The sequence below is a fragment of the Aquarana catesbeiana genome, linkage group LG02, assembly GCF_042186555.1.
Source record: "Aquarana catesbeiana isolate 2022-GZ linkage group LG02, ASM4218655v1, whole genome shotgun sequence".
Taxonomy (NCBI): domain Eukaryota; kingdom Metazoa; phylum Chordata; class Amphibia; order Anura; family Ranidae; genus Aquarana; species Aquarana catesbeiana.
The window spans coordinates 201,076,364-201,091,693 of record NC_133325.1 but is presented as its reverse complement, the minus strand read 5'-3'; positions in this window follow the sequence as shown (position 1 = coordinate 201,091,693).

Sequence of the window (15,330 nt, the reverse complement as noted above, 5' to 3'; positions counted from 1 at the left end):
AAAAATTATTTTAACTTCTAAACAACAAGTTTGAAAAATAGGCCCGTCCTAAAGAGGTTAATACAATAATTAATACCATGTTATTAGATTTTTACTCCTGGAGTATATAATGAGTTTGGCAATTCTAGAGAAATGCTTAAATAATGCATTACAATTTACCTAAACTCATTAGATTTTAGTTTACTGGATATTTTGGTTGACTAAAATATGACTAAAACTTAAACAATTCAGATGACTAAAATGCGACTGACACTAAAATGGCATCTTAGTCAAAAGACTAAGACTAAATTTAAATCGAAATTTGAGGTCAAAATTAACACTGCTCGCTGTTTCGCACCAAACGGGAAGGTATCCAAAGAGATGTGACCCTAAGCTTTCCCTCCTTTTCCTATCGCTAGCCCTCTCCCTAACAGACTGGGAATCTTGCCCTACACTAGCCACTCGCATAAAGCGTGCCAAACCCAGGAGCCAGGGTCTTAAATAGACTCTGCCACACCTAAGATGGGCACCGGAGTCTAATGTGTGACCAGCATCCAATTGCTGCCCCAGTGACTCAGGAAACCTGTTCCCATGACTTCCTCTCCCTCTGCATTGCTGCTGTGGTTGAGCGCCACCTGCAATGGAGACAGCAAACTGTACCTGCCTACAATACTATGCATCTAGTCCTGCCTCCAATGGAATTTCAATTAAACTTCAGGCTACCACATCCAACTACACAGATGAAATACATATAAGGGAGCCTTTTTTACTCACTTTATTACTTGCATTTTTGACCATTCAAGCAACCATTCAGCACATTTATGTGCAGTGCACCCTAGGTTCCAAGTGCTGATTTTTCCTCACTAGCTCTAAGTGCAGCTGTATAGGGGATAGCAAAATGCTGTTAAAAAGTCAAAATCAGCTACTTAACTTAGTTACATTAAATAACATTATTATTTAGTAATAAAAAGCTGTATTTGTATAATAACCTCATTGGAAGTTTTCACTTACAGTATATTCATGCTCTGTTTACACATCAAAATGTATTTACTCTCATTCCCAGTGACATCATCATTCTGTCCAACTCTGTCTTTGACCTTTAGTTATGCTTTAGGTCATTTCTGCATGCAAAAGAAGAGTACCCCCACATGGCAGAAACTTAATCTCAGTATACAGTATTCTCTTCTTCTGCCATGGTTCTGAAACCAATAGTCATATATCTCTATCGGCTCTCATTTTTTTTCAGTCAAGTTTTCATTTAGGTATTCTTACACTTTAAAACAGAAATATGACCAAAGCTTTTATGGTTATACTTCTCTTCTGGGTCACAGGAGTGCACTTATTTCTGCATTCCTGTGACCCAGATTCAGCCAATAGTGGGCTAAAGTCCGCTGTCGGCTGACATCGCATAGCTAGTCCAGGCTTTGTAGGGATCCTGACAATAATGTCGGGCTCCACCCAGATGCCTGACTGGCAGCTGGCTCAGCCTCTTAGCGCACCACTGAAAGCCTGAGCCAGCCGATCCCACCCCCTCCATAGATTGCCACTCCAGCAAGCACTGGAGAGGCAGATCAGAGAGTGGTGCCTGACAGTCACTGCTCTCTGCTTAGTGAAGACCGAGAACTGAGCGATCAGCCATCATGTAATCACTTTGTTCTCGGTCTTGGAGCAGGTTGGGGACAGCTGCAGCATTGAACCGACACTGCAGCCATCTAGATGAGAATGTAGGTTTTTTTTTCAATCCTACACTTCTTTAAAGAATAAGTTGACCTTTGGGCAAAAAAATAATAAATGCACATTTTTATTGCAGGTAGAAAAATGTGCATTTATTATTTTTTGTTGCAGGAGCCTGTAAAGCATTGCACCAGTGATCAGCAGATCACTGATGCCATGCCGGTCTCCTGCAGACCTGTCAGTGTGTTTGCTTGTACCTCATATGAACAAGCAGATATACGCTGGCAGGAAGAGTCAATGAACTGCCGCGCCGCTCACAGCGACTTAGCACCTGTAGGGATTTGTAGTTTTTCATTCACAGGGTACTTTTTTTAAATTGTGACAGCTAGTGATGGGACAAGATCCTGTGCTAGCGAGGGCCACACCTGAATATGGGTGTAACATGTTATGAAAGGTAAACGTATCCTTTTAATTCATGTGTAAAATAGTACTTTGCAGTAGGTAGTGAAGTGGTACTGTATGCAGAAAGTTTATTTGGATTCATGTATGACCTTATGTGCAGCTTAGCTGTGTATTATTTGTATGTATGGTGTGAATTCAGCATAATTTAGACTTTGATATTTAAGCAGTTTTTGTGACTGTGCCAAGGCAAATACACTTCGCAATAACCTTGGCAGCCTCACAAGAGCAGGAGCTGTAGAGGCTTCATCACATTCTGTGCCTGGATCCCAGCTGTTCTTATAAGGGGCCATCAGCCAGTTTCACAATCATCTCTCTTTTTGGACTGTCTCATTCTTATATTGGATGCAGAGCACGTCGGTGTAATGTGCAAAAAAATAAATAAATATGTAATAAAATGTTGCGCTTGCTGCCAGCTTCCCCCTGCAATCAATGGCTACTGGCTGCATACAACTGAAAAACGAATAAGCATTTGCCACAAACAAATTCAACAGGAGGGGAAAAAATCTATTTGTTTTATTTAAAACCAAATGTCAGAACTGCCAAATGGATAAAATGTAAACTATATGTGTAGAACATTTTAAAATACATTTTATGGGGGCTCATCAAGGCCCCCCCTGGCTTTAATTAGCTGCAAGTTGAAAGCATCAATCTATGTGAGTGGGCAAAATACAATGGCAGCCTTCATTATGAATATTCAGTACTGGCTGCGAGCTGGGAGATGCATAATATTTAAGAACAAATCAAAGCACAGGCCCACTGTGATAATGGAATGTGCTTTGGCGAGCCACAATACCTTTGTTATGCTAGCTATGTTGTGAGGTCAATGAGCCATGTGATATATTGTGTACGTAATGACCTATAAGTGCACATATGCTTCTATTAAGATTTTTCTATAGAAAACTTTAATTGCAGTTTCCTGCAATTTTATTTCAGCCTTCTAATTTTCCTTGTTCCTTGACTAAGAAATAAATATATTTTAGTAAAAACTGTTGTTTCCAGTTATGCTTTCTAACACACATTAAGGATTTTCCAGCACACACTATATAATACAAAGCATAATTATAGAGACCTTCCAAGCTAAATAGCAAAAGCGCCTTTCAGACAGTTATAATGAGCACCGCCCATTCTCTGAAGCTACAGTGATTACATTAGAAGTGCTAGCTGTGCATTCTGACACCCTGACCGTTTTTGTACTCCCATTGGCATAGGATGATAGCTGCATGCCTTGGCTTTTGAAAGAATTGAGCAATAAATACCTTGCTAAGCCAGTACCATCCTTTTACTTTTTTTCCTTCCTTTCTAATACCTAACTTGTTGGTTGACTAAGCCAGATTTATAGGTTTTATGCAGGGCTTCACAGCCCTACCTAAAGTCAATGAGCAGCATAAAGCCTGACAATCAGATTTTACTCTAAATGAAATTAACATTGTAAATAAATGTGTAAATTGTTCTGACATCAAAATCTGACTTTGTGTTTGGGTATTACACACTTTTACATGAATACACTCTATGGCAGGGGTCCTCAAACTATGGCCCGCTAAGGTCTTTTACCCGGCCCGCCTGGCCGTTCGGGCACTGAAGCCCTCACAACACGAAGTCTGCCCGGAAAGATCCATTCCCCGCTCCATAGCGGGAAACGGGACCAATCTCGGGGTGGGGGCAGAGAGCCCGTTCTAGCAGGGGAAAGCTTCACAAGGATCCTCCTCATGGCTGCCCTAAACCCCGTGCACTGGAGGCTGACTGCATTACTGGGCACAGGTCAGACTGTGCACAGGTGACACTGCATTACTGGGCACAGGTCACGCTGAATTACTGGGCACAGGTCAGGCTGCATAGATGGGCACAGGTGACACTGCATTACTGAACACAGGTGACACTGCATTACTGGGCACAGGTCACGCTGCATAGATGGGCATTGGTAAGGCTGCATTGCTGGGCACAGGTCAGGCTGCGTAGATGGGCATTGGTAAGGCTGCATTACTGGGCACAGGTCATGCTGCATTGCTGGGCAGAGGTCACGCTGCATTACTGGGCACAGGTCAAGCTGCATTGCTGGGCAGAGGTCGCGCTGCATTACTGGGCACAGGTCAGGCTGCATAGATGGGCATGGGTAAGGCTGGATTGCTGGGCACGGGTCAGGCTGCATTACTGGGCACAGGTCAAGCTGCATTACTGGGCACAGATCAAGCTGCATTACTGGGCACAGGTCAGGCTGTATAGATGGGCACTGGTAAGGCTGCATTGCTGGGCACAGATCAGGCTGCATTACTGGGCACAGGTCAAGCTGCATTACTGGGCACAAGTCACGCTGCATTACTGGGTACAGGTCAGGCTGCATTAGTGGGAACAGGTCAGGCTGCATAGGCACTGGTAAGGCTGCATTGCTGGGCACTGGCCAGGCTGTATTACTGGGCACAGGTCAGGCTGCATTACTGGGCACTGATCAGGCTGCATAGATGGGCACTGATAAGGCTGCATTGCTGGGCCCTGGTAAGGCTGCTTTACTGGTCACAGCTCAGGCTGCATAGATGGGCACTGGTGAGGCGACATTACTGGGCACTGATCAGGCTGCATAGATGGGCACTGGTAAGGCTGCATAGATGGGCACTGGTAAGGCTGCATTGCTGGGCACTGATCAGGCTACATTGCTGGACACTGATCAGGCTGCAATGCCAGGCACTGGTTAGGCTGCATTGCTGGGCACTGGTCAGGCTGCATTAAAAGTTTGGGTTATTCAATCAATACCCAGGAGTCTCTTGGCGGCAGAACATTTTAAGCATTTCTGTCAACGAGAGACTTTCTGAATCTACACATTAAATACACTTGCACCCAAAGGCCTTAATGAAGACATAGAGGTTACCACAATCTTATAACATTAACGTGTTCCACTGGATGTATCCCCAGAAATATCAAATATATTTTCTTTCTCCTTCTTTATCAGTTTTTCAATAACATCTGGTCAGGTCCCTAAATTGGATGATGACAGCTCTACAGTGTTAATATTGTTCTCATTATTGACTTGTTAGGGTTACCATAGATATTGTCCTAATACAATTTTCTGCAGCCATCCATAATGGGATTTTTTATATTTTAATTTACATAATTATATATATTATTTCATTTTATTTTTATTATGTATTTACTATTTTTTATATTTCAATGTTTTTTAATTAAGAAAATACGATAATGACAGAAATAGCATTTAAACAAAAGCCAATTCTCGGATTGTCACTATGACAAATACACAAATACAAAAAACATGAACAAAGATAACATGGTCCATAAATAAAAAGGGACATACAGTAATCATGGAATATTCTCAGATAAACGCTCTGAGATTAGAAACTCCATCAGACAATATCAGGAAGCAGCAAACATATACCTGATCTACTAAAGATCAGGAACTGAACAGTTCTAATCAGTAGCCAGGAATGTATCCATGTGTGGTAGAGTGCAGGAACCGAAGTATGGTACGGGGAGATAGGCAGGGAGGGGGAATAGTGGATAAGGAGTTCCTGAGAATGTCATAAAAGACAGAACCTAATAAGGTTCTAAAGACAGCCCAATATATATTGAGTTCAAACAACATAAAAAAGGGGGGTGGGGGAGAGAAAATGAGAAGAGAAGAAAAAAGTAAGAAGAAAGTCAGCCTGGAACTTATTAAGGGAACCGAGAAGTGACAAATCCACTGGTCCCATATTTTATCAAATTTTTTAGAGATATTATGGAGTATGTGAGTTTGTCATTAGTCATAATCCAGTCAAGTGTACTGAAGTAATCCAGGGGAATCACCAACTGTTTCCAATGCCTAGCAATAGTGATCCTTGCCACCAACAGAATATATGTGATTAATTTCACTGAATTCCTGAGCACTTCATTAGGTAATTTATGGAACAGGGCAACCTCTGGGGATCTACGGATGTTTACCCCAGTCATTAAATTAATGAAGTTAATTATCAAAATCCAAAACCTAATCACGAGGGGGCACTTGCACGAGATATGATGCATTGTCCCCAACTGACCACAACATCGAAAACAGTTAAGCGATGTGGATGAATGCATTTTAGCCACCCGAATAGAGATCTAGTACCAACGCAAAAGTGTTTTATAGTCTCCTTCAATTAGCGTGGTATTGATGGAGACTTTAGATAATGCCTAGGCAATATCCTGCCACTCAGACAGGTCAAAAGTAAGATTTAGGTCCTTTTCCCATTGGTTCATATAGGAGAGTTTTAAATTTGGTTCAGTGAGGGTGGCATACACCGCAGATACTCGTCCCCTTAAAAGACCCCTTGCCTGGCAAGACAATTTAAAAGTCATAAGTGTAAGAGGCCCAACTATTAGATTGAGTTTGCATCTGACAAAGGACGCAATTTGATTATATCGGAATATTTCCCTAGATGGTATCTTCATCTTGTCTTTAAAGTGTTGTAAAGAGTATACTTGTTTTCCATTAGGGTAATCGCCAATTCTTAATAACCCCTTATTAAGCCACAATTGAAATGATTTTGGTACCAACCCAGGTAGTATTTACTATTTTTTATAAAATATTTAAACATATCTGTTTTTCTCAGGTATGGTTATGATAGAGTTATTGAATTTGCCTATTGTATTATGTTTTTTTTTTATTGTCATTAATGTTTTAACATTTTGTATATTTATAAGCAAGTCTATTATTGTTGATTGCTTATCTAAGGGCTGGTTTTCATTATTCTGTTACCTTGCACCCAATTGGCTGGGCTTTATTGTCCTCCGGCCGCCCTTGCCCTTAAATACCTTTTTTTAACATGGATGCTGAATGGCCTGCAGAAATAGCACACATGCTCTGTAAACACATGGCCGCGCCCAAGCTGCATCATCGGTGACATCATGTCCGTCCGCCATGCTGTACCCAGAAGGCTGGGGACACTCCACAGGAACTCACTCGCTCTTCCTATCAATCATGGCGGGAGTAAACATATTGGATGCCCGGACAGCACAGGATAGATGAGCTTTGCTTTTACACTGCAGGGTGTACCAAGATGGGCGTCGGGATGTTCAGCCGCCGACAGCTCTCTCTGTTGTCTCTCTCTCTGATGTCTCTTTCTCTCTGATCGCTCTCTCTCATATGTCTCTCTCTCCATGATCTCTCTCTCTGTAGTTTTGTACCTGGTTTTCCAGAGGAGATAGGAAAGTGAAAGTAAACTCAGCTTCAGTCTCTGTCACAGTGAGGTACAGGGCAGCAGAAGACACCCCCCCTTCACACACGCCCCCTTGTAATGTGTCTCATTACACAGGCTGACTCCACCCGCTGACTCCGACCGCCCTCTCCGTCCACACGCTGACTCCGCCCACCCTCTACGTCCACGCGCTGACTTCGCCTGCCGACCAGGTATCGGATAAGGCATCAGGAGCATTTGTGCGAGTACAAGTACTCACGCAAATGCTCAGTATAGGTTTCGATACCGATACTAGTATCAGTATCGGGACAACCCTTATTCACAGGCACACAGAGAGCTTACCATTCAGCTGGAAGATTGTTTTTTTATTACATTAGCACTCCCACATTTGTGATGCAACACTGGATGCTGCATGACCCAGAACAAGAAGTTGCTGTGTCCCTTTGGCAAATAGGGACAAGCTAGCTTTAGCAAACCATAGACATGGGGAAATAAATCAGCCACAACACTACAAACTACAGCCACAATACAGTATGTGAGCCCATCATTACAAAGTAAGGAAAACAAATGACACAGGGAATAGAGCTACATTAATACCTAGTTTAAACAACAAAAACATTTGACAGTGTGCAATGCCTTTAAAGCAGTTGTATACCTGCAAAAATAAATAAATATTTTTTTAAAAACCTGTAAGGCAAAGGCATAATGAGCTAGTATGCACTGCTAGCTCACTATGAAATACTTACCTTAGAACGAAGCGCCGGCATCAGCTCCCGTCACTGCTGAAGGAGCTGACATGTTCCCTCAGCGTTTCTTGCGGGTTCGCGGTTCCAGCAATGTGAGTGGCTGGAGCCGCGATGACGTCATTCCCGCACATGCGCGCGGGAGTCTTTTTTCCGGCAAGGAGCTCTGATTTTCAGGCAGCATCCACTAGACCTTCAGAGCACATGCGCCGCTGACGTCAGAGGCGCATGCAAGGTGAATATCTTCCTAAACTGTACAGGTTTAGGAGATATTCATTTTACCTACAGGTAAGCGTTATTATAGGCTTACCTGTAGGTAAAAATGTGAAAGCGGGGTATACAACGCTTTAAGAAAACTGATGCAAAGAATATTGGTAAATTATGTACATAGCTTTAGTTTCACTGTACAGGTTAGAAAATTAAAAGTATGACTTACTTTTCCTTTGCTCTAAAATTCCTAAATCAGGCCCTTCTGTCTCCGAGGTGCATCTCTGGAGCCTGACAGCCTCCCAAATAAAGCCTGTGTCAGCTCTGCTAATTTTTGTTACATTACACTTTTAATAACACCAAATTTAAAATCCAACAGAATTACTTCCAAAATATATTTAATCACTAAAAGGCTAAAGGATTGCCTCGTTAGATGTGAAATTGCTTGCATAGCAATGAAATAGAGTGATTAAAAGACAAATTAATTTATTACATAGAAGATTGTTTCATTAGCTGCCTGTTTAAACCACCAGTGAGCTTACCCTCCTTTATGCCATTGTGAATTGTAGGAAACATATAAAGAGAGGTCATACAGTCTAGAGTGCCAATTTTGTTGTTAGTTTACTGCAGCAATCACTTTTAGTAAGCCCTATTTCCCTTATTCTGCTCACACCTTACTCGCAATAGAATTAAGTCCTATTCCTGCCGGCGGAGATCTAAGGGGCTGTGGATGGTGCTGAGACAGAGCCAAATGAGGTTCCTATTATATGCCCATTATACACAGCTGAGAACAGCTTGTAGGTCCAGGTTAGGAAATTGCAGAAAGTGTAGTGATGCCTTTGAAGTATTTTGGCTAGTGGGGGCTAATGAAAGTTGGCACTTGATCCACGGTCACCAAAAACCTGTGAAGAGGTCAGGAATACCATCTTTCAAACAGGGATGAGATTTTGGATATACATTTTATCCAGGGACAGTCTCCTAAAATTGGGGTCTATCCCCAGAAATCAGGCATGTCTGTACACCTATAGTAAGTGAAAGTTAGGCCCTGCTGTCTCTTGCTGGTAATGTCTCTCTGTTGGCTTCTACATTGCCAAATATTTGGGGTGGGGGAGCTTAACCAAAGGCAACCCAGAATGTATTGTGCCCCCCTTTTCTGTTTCAATCAGTTTTTATTAAATGTTTTTTCTTGAGAAAAAGGAGGAACAATAAAAAGCAGAGCATGAAACAGTAAAGTAGGTACACAGAAAGGGAATAAAAAGGGGGACATGACAAATGGGATGAATCATCTAGGAGGTCTAGTATAAGTGCACACAGATAAGAAGACCAAACATGTAGAAGATTTTGAAGAAGGCCATCCTGAGAGATAGTGTTAGGTACCTGGTAGTAGAGCCTGACTTGTAGGAGAAGACCACTCATACAGCGCTGGTTCAGGAGCCACTGGAATGGGAACAGTGGTCTCCGGAGCACAGTGGGGTAGGAGTGCCTGTTTGAGGTAAGTCTCTGATGCTGAGATAAGGGAGAGATTCCACCAGGATGGCTGGACTGCAGATCTTGTGAAGACTTGAAGACAACAGGCTGGATGCTGGAGATGCAGGAAGTACTGGAGCTGAAGCTGAAGGTGCAACAGCAAGGAACAACAGCAGGCAGAAGCAAGGTCAAACAGTCCGGGTCAGCAGGTAGATAAACACAGGCAATAACGGCAGGCAGAGGCAGAGTCAGTAGGCAGGCAGAGATCGGCAACGGTATCAGGCAGGAGCAGTAGGATAGTCAGGCAAGCCGGGTCGGATTGGAGCAAGACGGATGGTCAGACAAGCCGGGTCAATCAGGAACAATCAGTCAATCAGATGCAGGTTACAGAGATCACAGAGCTGAGACGAAGCAGCAATGTGCCAGAGGCACAGGGGGACCTTTATGCGTCCTTTGGCGCCAAAATGGCGCTAACGCGAACGCGCCCGTACGCGCGAACGCCCGAGCGCCGCGCTGACGCCTGGGAACATCAGGATTCTGCTGAGGAGCTTGCACAGGAGCGCGCCAGCGCATAGGCGCATGCAAACGCCCAGGTCTGGCGCCGGCGGCTCCCTGACAGATAGCTTACCAAGTCCACCTAGAAAATGCACAAGGCTCACGAGGCCTAAGACACCAATAATACACAGCTTCTAAGAGGTGGTCTGCAGAATAATTATACATTTAACTTATTTACGAAATATTAAAAACCCCTTTCCCATTGTCCAACATCCACATCATTTGTTGGGATTGTGCCTACCCTTTTATAGCCTGAACCCCTTACACTGGTGTCCTCATGGGTCCCCACCGATTCGCTCCCTCAGGGTTTACTTTGCTCCCCACTCTGCTTCCTGGGCTCTCCCTATACAGCTTAGCACTTATCCTGTGGGCTCCGGGTAAGCTCCTTTTTCCCCGGCCATGAATTCTGGTCAAATCCTACCTCACTTTCCCACTTTCAATGAGCTCTGGCAGCTTCCTCCCTGCAACAACTATCCTGTATTCCTTTTTTGGGCCCAATGGGCAGGGCTTAAGTTGCAGTTGACCAATCATGTTCCAGTATCCTCCCAGCCTGTCCATCAAAGGCCTGAATGTGAGTAGCAAGCTATATTGGTGATGTTTGTGCCTAGGCTGTGTGGCTCCTGCTGGTTAAAGGGGATGCCAGCCAGGGCTACATAGGGTTTTGCTGTATGTAGTGATAATATTTTTGGGAATATCTTTGTTGGATTGCCTCCTTTTCTAAAGTTGAGTGAACATTATGTGATGTGGTAATCATAAAACAAGGTAAAAAAGCTGTCTGAATAAAGATTTTAGACTGTGATTTTTTCTATGGATAATATAGCCTACAACAGCATGCTTCCCCTTATCCTATTTTCATTCCCTAGTTTTGCTCTGCTTGTCTCTTAATGGACACTGTACATGTGCACAGAAATAATGTTCTTTAAGACATGTCAGATTTAAACATTTTCAACCAAGCAGACGGAGCTTGGCCTTTGACAGTGTACATGGGAAAATAACAAGACTATAAATTTTAAACATGCATGGGAAATACTGTAGAGCCAAAATCAAAGTTTTCATTTATTTAACCCTTTCATGACTAAGCCTATTTTTGAAATTTGGTGTTTACAAGTTAAAATCCATATTTTTTGCTAGAAAATTACTTAGAACCCCCAAACATTATATATATTTTTTTAGCAGAGAATCTAGAGAATAATAAAGATTGTTGCAATATTTTATATCACACGGTGTTTGTGCAGCGGTGTTTTAAACGCAAATTTTTGGAAAAGGGACGCTTCCATGAATTTTAAAAAATCCAAACAGTAAAGTTACCCCAATTTTTTTGTATAATGTGAAAGATGATGTTATGCCGAGTAAATAGATACCAAACATGTCACGCTTTATAATTGCACGCACTCGTGGAATGGCGACAAACTATGGTAGCTATGAATTTCCATAGGCGATGCTTTAAATTTTTTTTACGGTTACCAGGTTAGAGTTACAGAGGAGGTCTAGAATTATTGCTCTCGCTCTGACGATCGCGGCGATACCTCACGTGTGATGTGAACACCGTTTACATATGCGGGCGCAACTTCCGTATGCGTTTTCTTCGCTGCGTGAGCTCGTGGGGACGGGGGTGCTTTAAAAAAAATTTTTATTTTAATTTATTTTATTTATTTTTATACTAATAAATGGTGTTTAAAAAAAATGTTTTTTTTTTTTTTTTACTTTTATTGCTGTCACAAGGAATGTAAACATCCCTTGTGACAGTAATAGGTGGTGACAGGTACTCTTTATGGAGGGATGGGGGGTCTAAAAGACCCCCCATCCCTCCTTTACACTTAAAAGTATTCAGATCGCCGAAAACGGCGATTCTGAATACTGTTTATTTTTTTAAATTCGGCGCCATTGGCAGCCGAGTAAACGGGAAGTGACGTCATGACGTCGCTTCCGTGTTTACATTGAGAAGGCTGGAACGAAGCCGCCCACAGCTTCGTTCCAGCCCGCCCCCAGCCGCCGAAGGTACCCGATTGGACACCGGACTTCCCGATCGCACGGGAGGCCCGGTAAGAGCGACGGGAGGCGGCGGGAGGGGGGGATGTCCCCTCCTGCTCCTCCGGTATAACAGCCGAGCGGCTTTTAGCCGCATCGGTTGTTATATACGGATAGCCGATCGCCCGCTCTAAACAAAGGTACCGGGATGATGCCTGCAGCTGCGGGCATCATCCCGGTATAACCCCCGAAAGCCGAGTACGCAGATATGCGTACGGTCAGCGGGAAGGGGATAAGTACACTACAGATAGCAAAACAAAAATGGCAATCTCCCTAATTTATAATTAGCTTTTAGAGTAAGGTGCACATGGAAAGGCTTTGCACGGAATAAACAAAACAAAATGTATTCCCCAGCTAGCCAAACAAAAAAAAACACTGTCTATCAATTTGCATTACCACTTGGCCTCCAGAAAGGTTTTACCCCCTTTTATGACCAAAATATTTTTTTTTATTCAGCACTGTGCTACTTTAACTGGCAATTGCGGTCGTGCAACACTGTACGCAAATTACATTTTTATATTTTTTTCACACAAATAGAGCTTTCTTTTGGTGGTATTTAATCACCACTACATTTTTTGCAATATAAATGATAAAAAAACGAAATTTTTGAAAAAAAAAAAAGATATTTTCTACTTTCTGTTGTAGAACAGTCGAATAGAAAAAAATCTAATTTCTTAATCTATTTAGGCCAAAATGTATTCTGCTACATGTCTTTGGAAAAAAAAAATCCAATAAGTGTATATTAATTGGTTTGTGCAAAAGTTATAGCATTTATAAACTATGGTATATATTGTATTACTGAAATTTATGCAGCTATTTGGGAGTGTCACTAACTGACACGGACATCGCTAGTGACACTAATACAGCGATCAGTGATAATACTGTACACTGACACTGTACTACTGACACTGACTGTGAAGAGGTTAATGTCTAGGGGCAATAAAGGAGTGAAATATGTTCCTAACATGTGTAATGTGTGCTGCTTTTACTTTTCTACCTGGCTGTTTTTTTTCTCCCTGCTTTGCATGGAAAAAAACAGCCAGATCGCTGATGAGTGTACAGAGCTCTGTGTGTTTGTACACACAGGGCTCTGTGCCATAATTGAACACAGCCGATCAGCAGGTCTCAGCCATGAATCATTGTTTGGGACCTGTTGACAAAATCGCGCTGTGTCCATGCAAACCCAGAAGTCACCACCAACGTACAGGTACATGCTGTGCCGCTCCCCCACAGTAACTACTGTGGGCGGGTGGGAAGTACCGGTAGTTAAAAACAGAGGTTTTATTTGTGCAACATTTGTAAATTTTGTAAATATATGTGGAAGCTGCACTCCATATTGGAGCATATAGCAAAGGATAAATTGAAGGCAGGTATGCCTGGATACAGCCCATTTCTCCTTAAAGGCTCAGGGACATATCAAAAGCCTAGCAGTGCACAATGGCAGATGAACGCCTCTGATGTGTCCCTGTGCCAATTCCAGCAAGCTAAACAAAATCCCCCCTCCCCCGTGCCAAATTATGACTAGCTTTTAGGGCTGGTTTACACTTTGTGCATGGTAAAACACCGAATTACTGTGCCAGCGATGTCCTCTGGAGAGAATCTATGGAATAATTGGGAGACTCATATTTTCCATGGTTATCCATAATATTGCAGGTTATTTTGCATCTTGTAGATTTTCCTTTCCCTCCCCCTTGAAATAATACTCCTCCTTTTTAAAAGCAGTCCATCTTCATCTCCTCAGATGAAATCTTTTCCTGTGAACATTAGGAATCCTTACCCTAAGGACTCCTTAACATGGTTCTTTAGGTTCAACATTCTTTATCTTAATACATTTTATGCATAAAGGTAAAAAAATGTCCCTGTATTTGCATGCCCCCTCACACCTCTGTATACTTACCTGAGCCTGATCTTGACACAGCGCACTGGCTCCTGCTGCTGTTAATCAAATCCTGTGAGCAGAGAGCAGGGGCGGTGCTGAGCCATGCTGTGTCACGTTAATAGATGCACACAGCCCAGCTTGGGAGCAAGTCCACAGGTGTGCCCCTCCATAGGAAGTGGCTTCCTATGGTGGTGAACTGAGATGAGGAGGAGCCTGGAACGCTGGCGGGGCACCCCAGAAGGTGAGGTTTGGGGCCACGTTGTGCAAACCCATTGTACAGAGCAAGTAAGTATACCATGTTTGTGTTGTTCCAAAAAAAAAGTAGCATTTACAAATGCTTTAATATGCCATTGTCCTTTCTCTTGGTGGGATTTTGGACACCACTAGACTTAGGCCATAGTTTCTCGACTTCTTTCCCATATGATCCTAAGGTCATTTCCAACTCTGATCCTTCTGTGGTGAACTCTGCAGATGACAGCCCAAATATATTAATTACCAGAATAATAAACTTTTATTATGATAGCACATTCTTAACCACTTCAGCCCTGGAAGTTTTGGCTGCTGAATGACTGGGCCATTTTTTGCAATCCAGCACTGCGTCGTTTTAACTGACAATTGCGCGGTCGTGAGGCGCTGCTCCCAAACAAAATTGATGTCCTTTTTTTTCGCACAAATAGAGCTTTCCTTTGATGGTATTTGATCGCCTCTAAGGTTTTTATTTTTTCTGCTATAAACAAAAAAAGAGTGACAAGTTTGAAAAAAACACAATATTTTGTACTTTTTGCTATAGTAAATATCCCCTTTTTTCTAAAAAAAAAAAAGCAAATTTTTTTCTCGGTTTAGTCCAATATGTATTCTTCTACATTTTTTTGGTAAAAAAATCACAATAAGCGTATATTGATTGGTTTGCGCAAAAGTTATAGCGTCTACAAAATAGTGGATAGATTTATAGCATTTTTATTTATTTATTTATTTTTTTTACTAGTAATGGCAGTGATCTGCAATTTTTATCATGACTGCGACATTATGGCGGACACATCGGACAATTTTGACACATTTTTGGGACCATTGGCATTTATACAGCGATCAGTGCTATAAAAATGCACTAATTACTGTAAAAATGTCACTGGCAGTGAAGGGGTTAACACTAGGGGGTGATCAAGGGGTTAACTGGGAG